Here is a 9,391-nt window from a genome sequence, read left to right as displayed (position 1 = left end):
TGTGTCAAAAATCAGAGCGGTACGAAGCGCACGCACGAGTATGCCACAAACATTCTATGCCGTAAATGTAAAAAAAAAAATTTGAATTAAAAATTATATATATATTTTAGACATCATTCAGAAAAAGCAAGATAATTCTGACTCGAAAATTTTTCATCATGCAGGCCAAACATCTCATGTAAAAAGAACGGCGCTACTTCACTCAGGCCAACAGTACTGTGACTCATTACGCGCGATATTAGTCTTGGGGAGCACGAGGTTAAGGTAGAGGAGTGCTGTTTAAATAATGAAGCGCTCCATTGATGATTTATGGTTGGGCCGCAAACTCTTATGTCAGCTAAATGAAGATAAAAGTGAAATATGAACATTGTGATGCATATATTTGGGCGGTTTATTCACACGTCACGGCGCCGCGACAGGCACAGTGATGGAACAGTCACGACTGGCATGATGTCATTTACTGACGGGCGAGAATCAGTTTTATGAAAGAGGGAAAATTAGCAGTCCGTGTTAAGGGCGGGAGATAGAAATTTTAAGGCTCCCAAATCTTAGCTGGTTTGGAGTGGGCGGAGCTCTCTCATGAATATAAGCCACCGGTAACCCCGCCTGCTGTGCTACATATCGGGCAAGATCGACATTTTTTTATTCCCGTGACAACAAGTGATGGCAATCGAAAACTGCTTCGTTTTGAGAATCAATTCCCAGTAATTCATTTCTAGGGATCTTTTGTTTTCCTTGCCTGACAATCCAATCCCACTTATCGATTCCTCTTGATCACGATGAGCTGCACAAAAATGCAGACATGATGTAAATTGGGACATTACTTAGACACTTCATCAGGAAGCTTCACAACTTAGCAGGGGACCCGTCGACCCTTCGGAGTCGTAGGCTCGTATGGCCTTGGGCATGTTTAACAAGGAACATGAGACGCTTCCTTTTGGTCTGGCGCTCAATTAAGCGCCACCGTGGCGCTTTTTAAGTCTCAGCGGACCCGCTCATGTAAAAGACTGCTCGCGCTGCGGGGCACAGATAATACCTCGTCTCACTCTGAGGATATCTCATGAGGCGTTATGACGATAATATTTTGACTGGTGATCACTTGAGGTCCAACAACATGACGCATTTCAAGAATTTTTCAAATAAAATGAATCTCATGTGGTTGTTTCTTTTTTGACCCTCCGCGGATGATGATGTCACACATGGCCCACGGTTTCTGGCCCGCTTTTCCAGGCGCTCAAGCACCCCTAAATTGAATCCCAACCACACTAAAATTGGAGATTATTCATTTTGTCCTTTTAGAACAAACCATAGTAGCATATTAACATACACTTTGTTGTAACAAAATGCAGATATTTTTAAATTACAGCAAAAATGGTTTGCACCATACTATGCTTCCCACCTCTATTTAATTGAACCACTTTCCTAAGAATGGGACTGAAATAGCTTTATGGTGTACAAAGTGGTTAATTGATTTTGCCTGGCTAGCTAGGAGATCAAATAACAGATCCGAGAATCGTCCATGATGTGATGTTTAAAACATATATACAGTATACCTATAGAAAAATGTAAACAGAGAGAGGGAAAGCCACCCGAGGTTGGGATTTTGACTGACCTTGACGGACTTTGAAGGCGGATGAAACAGGGACAGCGGCAACATGGCGGAATGTGAACCAGGGAGCATTATGATGGCGACAGGTTCAGAAATACAAAATATTCTCCATCCACCTATTTTGTAAAAAAAAAGAAAAAAAAACATATAAGGTGCCAATATCTCTCTGGGGGCCTGTGGTGTCGTCATCAGAATAATTCCGTCACCATAAAAAATAATGGTACTCTTAGGTCTTATAAAATTACTCAACATATGCACACACACCGGAACAATAAGTCTCTTCAAATATGCCAACTTTATTTTATACAATTTTTTGCCCCCCAGTGAATATACTTGATTCACTGTCCCTCACATTGTCTGCTGATTGTCGAATATTGCACGTGAAATCTGCAAGACAGAAAAATCTTATTTTAAATACTCCCTATGGCATATTTTGTAGCATCTTTTCAAGGGATTTAATCACACTTTTAAAATAAAGCAAACATATTGACAGAAAGCATCAGCAATGGATAATGCAAACGTTTTGTACAGTGTGCTGATCACTCCGTGTTTACACTAACCCCTATTTTTCAAACGAATCCTTATCTCACAATCTATATCAATAATCACGCCCAAAGATGTAGATTATAATAAGAACCTATAGCTGTTCGCCTTCTGTAGGCATAAAAAGCAGGATTGAAGAGGATTTGACATTCAATAATCTTCAGTAAAATCTGGGTTGAAGCGGAAATAGTTCTTGTTTTCATTCCTTTTGTTCAACTGAATGCAGTGTTAAATCAAATATTGTGCTTCCATCTACTAGCCTACATTTGAATTACACTCCAAATAAACAGGAGGAAGAATAAAATTGAGTTACAATCTGGACAGAAAAATTCCATGAAAAAGCACCGTAAGAAATCTGGAAGCTTTGATGGGGGGCGGGGTTACTGTATTCTATTTTTATCATAATATTGAACCTTTTCCATGGGTCGCAGTAATCGTCATGACAGGGCATCTGCCCCTTAAGAGACCTCTAATGTTTTCCATTATTTCTTTTGCTTAGTTAATAAACAAAGGAAATGTCTTTTTTTTTTGTTGTGATGGTTATTTATCAAAACCGGTATTGTATATAATTGACCGTAAAACTCAATTTTGCTTTTACTTAAGTACAAAGAACACAATTGAATCAGGAGCTGGACTTTTAGCAACCCTTTGGTTCACCTTCCATTTAAATCAAGAAGCAGCTTGACAGCTCTTGACAGTTACAGAAGTGAAATTAAAAAAAAATCCTGTCTTGAGTGTTGAGCACACAGAGGGAGGTCGATGTCACAACTCTCTTATTGCTTTGCTGCCATGTAGGTGGCAGGTAAAGCTGCTATTGAGTCACGCCGGGGCCTGGTCATAAAACATCCAAATATACGAGACTTTCCGAAAACCCAGCAGGAAGGTAATAGCCACCCCGTTTGAATAAAATACAAATGAGGCTTTTGCTTTCATGTTCAGAAAATGGTTCAATGCTTGGACGGCAATACGATACGCCGCTGCGCACATTTGCTTGATCTGCTCTCTGAATTGCATTTTTTTTCTTCTTTCTTTCCCGTTTAATTCTCACAGAGAAGTGACGCTTCTCTTTCGACCGGTCAACGGACGTGCATGGAGCGCCGCCATTTTTCGAGTCTTGTAGAGTTATGATTCCAATCAAGAAAAACATTCGACCAGTCAAAATTGCCTAAAAAGGCAGGTAGCAATTTTGTTTAAAAAAAACCCAAAACTGTGGTGTTGAATGGGGCGGCCCGGTAGTCCAGTGGTTAGCACGTCGACTTCACAGTGCAGAGGTTCAATTCCAGCTCCGGCGTCCCTGTGTGGAGTTTGCATGTTCTCCCCGGGCCTGCGTGGGTTTTCTCCGGGTGCTCCGGTTTCCTCCCACATTCCAAAAAACATGCATGGCAGGCTGATTGGACGCTCTAAATTGTCCCTAGGTCTGAGTGTGGGCGTGAATGGTTGTTCGTCTCTGTGTGCCCTGCGATTGGCTGGCAACTGATTCAGGGTGTCCCCGCCTACTGCCCGAAGACGGCTGGGATAGGCTCTAGCACCCCCCGCGACCCTAGTGAGGATCGAGCGGTTCGGAAAATGGATGGATGGATGGTGTTGAATGTGATGCACCAAAATCTTTTAATGCACCTAACTTTTTTTTTTTTTTTTTTGCACCAAAAAGTTAGTCTCAAGCCCTGCGCCGGTGGTCATCCCACTAAGCGTGTGAATGTGAGTGTGAAATATCGTACCCGGTGACTGCTGACCAGTCCATAGTCCAAAGCCAGACACAGTCTGCCTTTTGCCCCAAATCAGCTGGCATCCACTCCAGCTTCCCGTCACCCCGAACAGAATAAAAGCATCGAAGATTTTAGAGTGAATACAAACCAGGCAGGGCCAAAGGATTAGATGGGCACTGAGGGAATGACTTGCTCTTCCAAATGAATATCCTCCTATGTTAGCTGGACACGCACAGACAATGCCAGTCTGGTCCGATCCAAAGCCTCCAGACGAGAAAGACAATACCGACTTGCATGCTTCGGGCTCCGAGGCCCACAGTCAGCCATTCAGTCTCGCTCATTAGAGGCTTCTGCCAATTACGGCGACGCTGCCCGTTTCTTTTTTTTCCCAATGTCACAGTTATTCCACAGGCTTTTGTTTGGAGAGCTGTGTTCCGGAGTTTAGAGCCTAAGGGGATGGGATATGAAGGATTCTGCGCTGTCGGCGAACAATAGATGTCCTTCCCAGAGTGGAGTGCATGGCTGGCTTGTGAGAAGAAGCCAAGAGACCAAATCAGACAAGCGGCGGGGAGGATGGACGCGGGCTTCAAACCGCAACAACATTGTAGCTGTTTATCTTGCTGCAGTCTTCTCACCTTGGCAAAAACCCAAGTGTTCTTTCTGTATCCCCCCCCCCCCCCCCCCCCTGCATTGTCTATCTCAGGGAGAAGCGAAGAAGGGTGAGATAAGGAGTACGACAACAACAACAAAAAATCACAGCAGGTCGGTATCGGGTTGAGACTGGGTAACAAGAAACTTTAAGATAAAGAAAGGAGCCGCAGCAATAAATCACAGCCTAGATGGATTGGAATGAGTCTGCTGTTGGAATGCAAAAGGAGCGAGGACGAAGGGAGTGAATGATGCGACGGTAAAGGAAAGTCAAAGTTCCATACAGAAACAAATAATCACAAAAGGGGGGTATGGGGAGGGGGCAACAAATAGAAAAAGGAGACAAAAATCAGAGGCGCACGATAAGACAGAGAGGTTCATTCATAAGAGCTCGACAGAGGCTGAATATAAAAGAACGGACTTTTTTTCTTCATCCGGCACATTACATCCATCGAGTAAAATTCAGTTATATTTAACTTTTAACGTATGCACAATGCAAATTTTTAACATTGGCGAATTATTTAATTGGACTCTTAATTTAATTTTTTTAAAAGATGCGCATAATGTCACATTGTTTTTTTTTAAATGATATTAAATTACTTTTTAAGGATAAAAACAATACTGCCGTTGGTTTAATGGTGGGACTCGGGTTTTATTTTGAGGTCATACTTGGGGTAAAAACGTTGAGAACAACTGTAATACAGTATTGTGGAAATGTATTTTTGTTGTGTGCTTCAAAAAAAAAAAGAAAGAAAAGGAAACAATTAGGAAATCCTTTAGAGAGATGTTTGGCTTTTTTTTTTTTTTTTGGTTACTGACTTTGCCTGCTTTGTCCGTTCTGCGACGTGTGGGGCAGCTTCCTTCCTTCTGCAATCTGCCAAAAAAAACAACAACAACAATGTGAACATTGTAGACATATGATGTTTTTTTATTGCATTTTGGAGCGATGATTTTAAGGCACCGTGTTTTCTGCATGGCAACATGAGGCAGTTGTAAAATGACATCGGCAAGCATTTTTGTCCAATATGTTGCTGCGGTTGGTGTTTTCCAATCAATCACAGACTCTTTCATGTCTGTGGCATTTTGAGAGGGGGGGGGGGGGGGAAATCCCGGTGCATACTTGAGATCGTCCAAGTGAGCTCAGTATAACCACTATTAGAATTCAAATGCATTTCGGTGAGAAAGGAAGTGACTTTGATGCAGTGTGCAAGGACACCCGTTGGCATGGCCAATCCAGAAGAAGTAACGGCTATGTCGACGCAGCAGGAAGGAAGGATCCCACTTTGGTGGTAACTGAAGGTATCACAAGCCTGAGAGATTGCTTCATGCTTTCAGCTAGGCAAAGCCGCCACCGGCGCTTACCTCCCTCATCCGCATGCAGCTTTGGGGAAATGAAAGGCTCCGTGGGAGGGAAGGATGTCAATCATTGCGGCCATGGGTTTTTTTTCTCTGGGGGGGGGGGGGTAGTTCTGAAGTCCTCACCGAGTGACGACAACGTCACCTGGCAGGAGAACCTCCAGCGGCCCACATCTGCGCAGTGAGCGCGATTTGGATTTCGCAGCTGGGCCCGTGTGTTTGCTTTGGAATGAACTGAGCGGCCTGTAAATGTTGATCTAGAATAGCCTCAGGGCTGCGGCCAGCAAAATCATTACAAGAATATGAGGGTCTTATTTTGGGAGCTGCCATATCAATAAAACGCAGATTCTCAAAATATAGAGGTGACATTTTGAAAGTCTTAATTTCACGTTTTCGCTGTGCCCTGAATAGAAATGACATGGATTGTAACTTGTACACACACACACACACACACACACACGTGTGTGTGTGTGTAAAGAAGAGGTGAGTCATTTACCTATGTGCATATTTTGAATCGTTGTGGATTAAAATGAATAAATAAATATCAATCAATCCTCAAAAAAGGGCTGCACACACTTCAAAAGGAAGATCAAAAATGCAAGCGTGCTGAATTGTAATCACATTGACAAGTTCTGAAAGCCTTCAAAGAAAAGAAAAATCCGATATTTTTGCGTTTTCGAGTTATATTAGTCAATAAGGGCAAGAAATAATAAAGCGGTTTAAACTTCACTTTTGGAATGCTTCCTGATAGTGGGGCTGAAATTGTTGCCTCAGATGCCGGGGTGGCAGCTGTCAAATCCATTGAAAGGGGATATTTGGCCAAAATAAAAGCCGGCTCCCCAACTCGGTCCTTTTCAATCCGGCTCTCGAAAAGTCGCAGTTTGTCTTCTCCATTAGTTCACACAATGCCCAAGGTGCAAGCAGTTTTCGAAGACTAATACCGGCCAGGATATTGAGCAGCTCACAGCAGAGGGACCCGAGGACAACCGCGTCATCTGGGCACCGCGGATGTCATTATGACGGCTGAGGCCAACGGTGTAATATGAGGATGTTTGATTCGAGTCACAGCTCTCTTTGGTCAGAGGAAGCACGTTTAAAAAAAAGAAAAAAAGAAGCAATAACATTCACCTTATTTATCCAGAGCAAACCCCCAGACCATTGCTTTTTACCAAGGATACCGTGCAACGCCGAGCTCCGTTATGTCACTTATACAAAAACGCATCATTGCTCCACGTTTAAATTCTTACAATGGGGATCATTGATGTTTGATTTACATTGTCATATTTATCTATTTGAATAATATTGACAGGACATAGATAGATAGATCGATCGAGCCATAGATCGATCTATGGCTCGATCGATCATAGATAGATAGATGAATACTTCTGAAACGACCATGTGCTCTCAATAGATGTCCACCCTGGGAGATAATTGATTTTTTAGCTAAAAGGTGTCGTAGAAACCCCCCTGCGCCTTTTGGCGGTATCGCCAATCTGGACATTGGCAGTGACCCTCAGCTGTCAGTTCTAGCCGACCGACGAGTCAGACGAGTGAGCTGTCAAGGAACTGAAATGTTTGACAATAGCTTGCTAACTGTACGTCCTCAACGGAGCCAAAATGAGATCCAAGGATTTAGTACGCAAAGTCAATTTAAGGTAACAAAGCCTTTACAGTGGAGTGACGAAAGCCCTCCAAATCCTCCTTACTCAAAGATAAGGATGGAGACTTGGCACATATATTCGATTTTCAGTCTTCCATCCAAATAAAAAGATCAGTTGGCTGTCGTATTGCTGAGACGATTAACATAGCCGTCAAAATATGTTCTCATCATCCATTTTGTCAACAAACAAAACGCCGCAAGTGTCCTTCACCGCAACCTAATCTCCCCAGTAACTACTTTCGAGAGTCACTTCCCTCGGCAAGACCGATTCAGTCGCAGTGCCTCCAGTGACTCACTTGCGCACTCTCTCTCTCTATGCCTGTGCAAATTAATGAAGTTGCAAATGTCAGGCACAATTACATCCCGAGTCGCTTTGCGGAGATGTTATGGCATTGCTTTCAGTACAAATAAAACTGATTTAAAATTTGGCCAAGGGTCTTACTGTCAGAGCGCGTATGACCAGGTAAGGTGCAAAGTGATCATTTCTGGGGCACACACTACTGTGCCCCCGAAGGTTTTTGAAAACATTTGTATGGGGGGGGAATCATTTTCAGAAAATCAAGACCCTTCCTCATGGAGGTACTCGGCTTTTCAAGCATTAGCTGACCAAACATTTAGGTCTGAGCTTTGACTCGACCAGTTTTCAATTTTGTGTTTAGCGCTGGATTTTCTGGTATGTTTGGGTTGTTCCGCATCCTACCCCAAGAGTACTTGAGGCTGAGGTCACGAAATGAAGTTTGACTGCAGGACTTCCTGGCGGACTGCCTTCCTTGCTTCATTAATCGTAGCTATCCGTCCAGGTCCTGAAGAAGCAAAGCAAGTCAAGACCATCACATTGTCACGATTACGTTTGAATGTTAACTTTTTTTTTTTTTTTTTTTGGTCAAATGCTATGCAGGTTTTTGAGTCAGCTGTAACTGTCGCATATCTCCCGAAAATCTCGACATTTGTCACATTAGTTCACAGAATCTCTCTAGATCTTTTGGTGCTTATGAAGAGTTTAATCAGCAAATGTGAAACAATCCTTTGTGCATTTTTCTCGTTAACAGTCCTTGGAACTCTCCTATGGATGCCGTTTTCGCCCATCACCTTCAGTAAAACGTTAAAGTGAATCCCTATTCACAATGGACGGGTTAAGCAAAAACACTGCGTGGTCTGTCTTTTACAGAGGGGTCAGAGTTTATTTTAAATGTTCACATTATGCGTGAAAAATGCTGATTTAATTGCTTACCTGAGCCAGTAAGTGCGCCGACAAAGCCCGCAATTGCAGTTCAAATCCCAAAGAGAACACAAGAGGGGATGTTTTTAAATTGCCTTGATCTTCACTTTGCTTTCAAAACGTATTTTAAATGTGTAGGTCAATGCTTCTTATTCACACTTGGAGCTCTATTATTTGTTTCCATTATGCTAAACATGCCACTTGTGTATATGGGGAAGGGGATGTTACAGAAAAATACCCACTAGCTGTTTGCATTGTCAAATGGGGGGAAGGGGGGGGGGGGCAAAAACAGCCTAATATTCCAACAACTTCAGAAATGCTTAAAGGATGTACTTACAGTGCTAATAAAGACCGACGTCTAAATTCCGTGACTAAATCTCTCGCTAAACTCTGCTTGTGTCACACTTGGGGGATTCCTCTGTGGCGACGCACAATTAGCTATGTTGAAAAGAAGCTGCACAGCTCTCCATATCAAAGCTGGTGACGCTCTACTGGAAGATAAAAGCCCAAAATAATGAAATAAGCTCCTTTTTCTTTCAATTGGCCAGATGAACTGCTTGCTGAATTTTTGACCCGCATGCCACACGGCCTCAAGGGAAGAGCTCTTGCTGATGCGAGGAGAAAAGCAAAGCAAAAACCCGAACCATTTA

The sequence above is a fragment of the Hippocampus guttulatus genome, chromosome 17 (assembly GCF_054856545.1).
Source record: "Hippocampus guttulatus isolate MCC_2025c chromosome 17, RoL_Hgut_1.0, whole genome shotgun sequence".
Lineage (NCBI taxonomy): Eukaryota > Metazoa > Chordata > Actinopteri > Syngnathiformes > Syngnathidae > Hippocampus > Hippocampus guttulatus.
The sequence above is the reverse complement of the archived record's forward strand: the minus strand, read 5'-3'. Positions refer to the sequence as shown.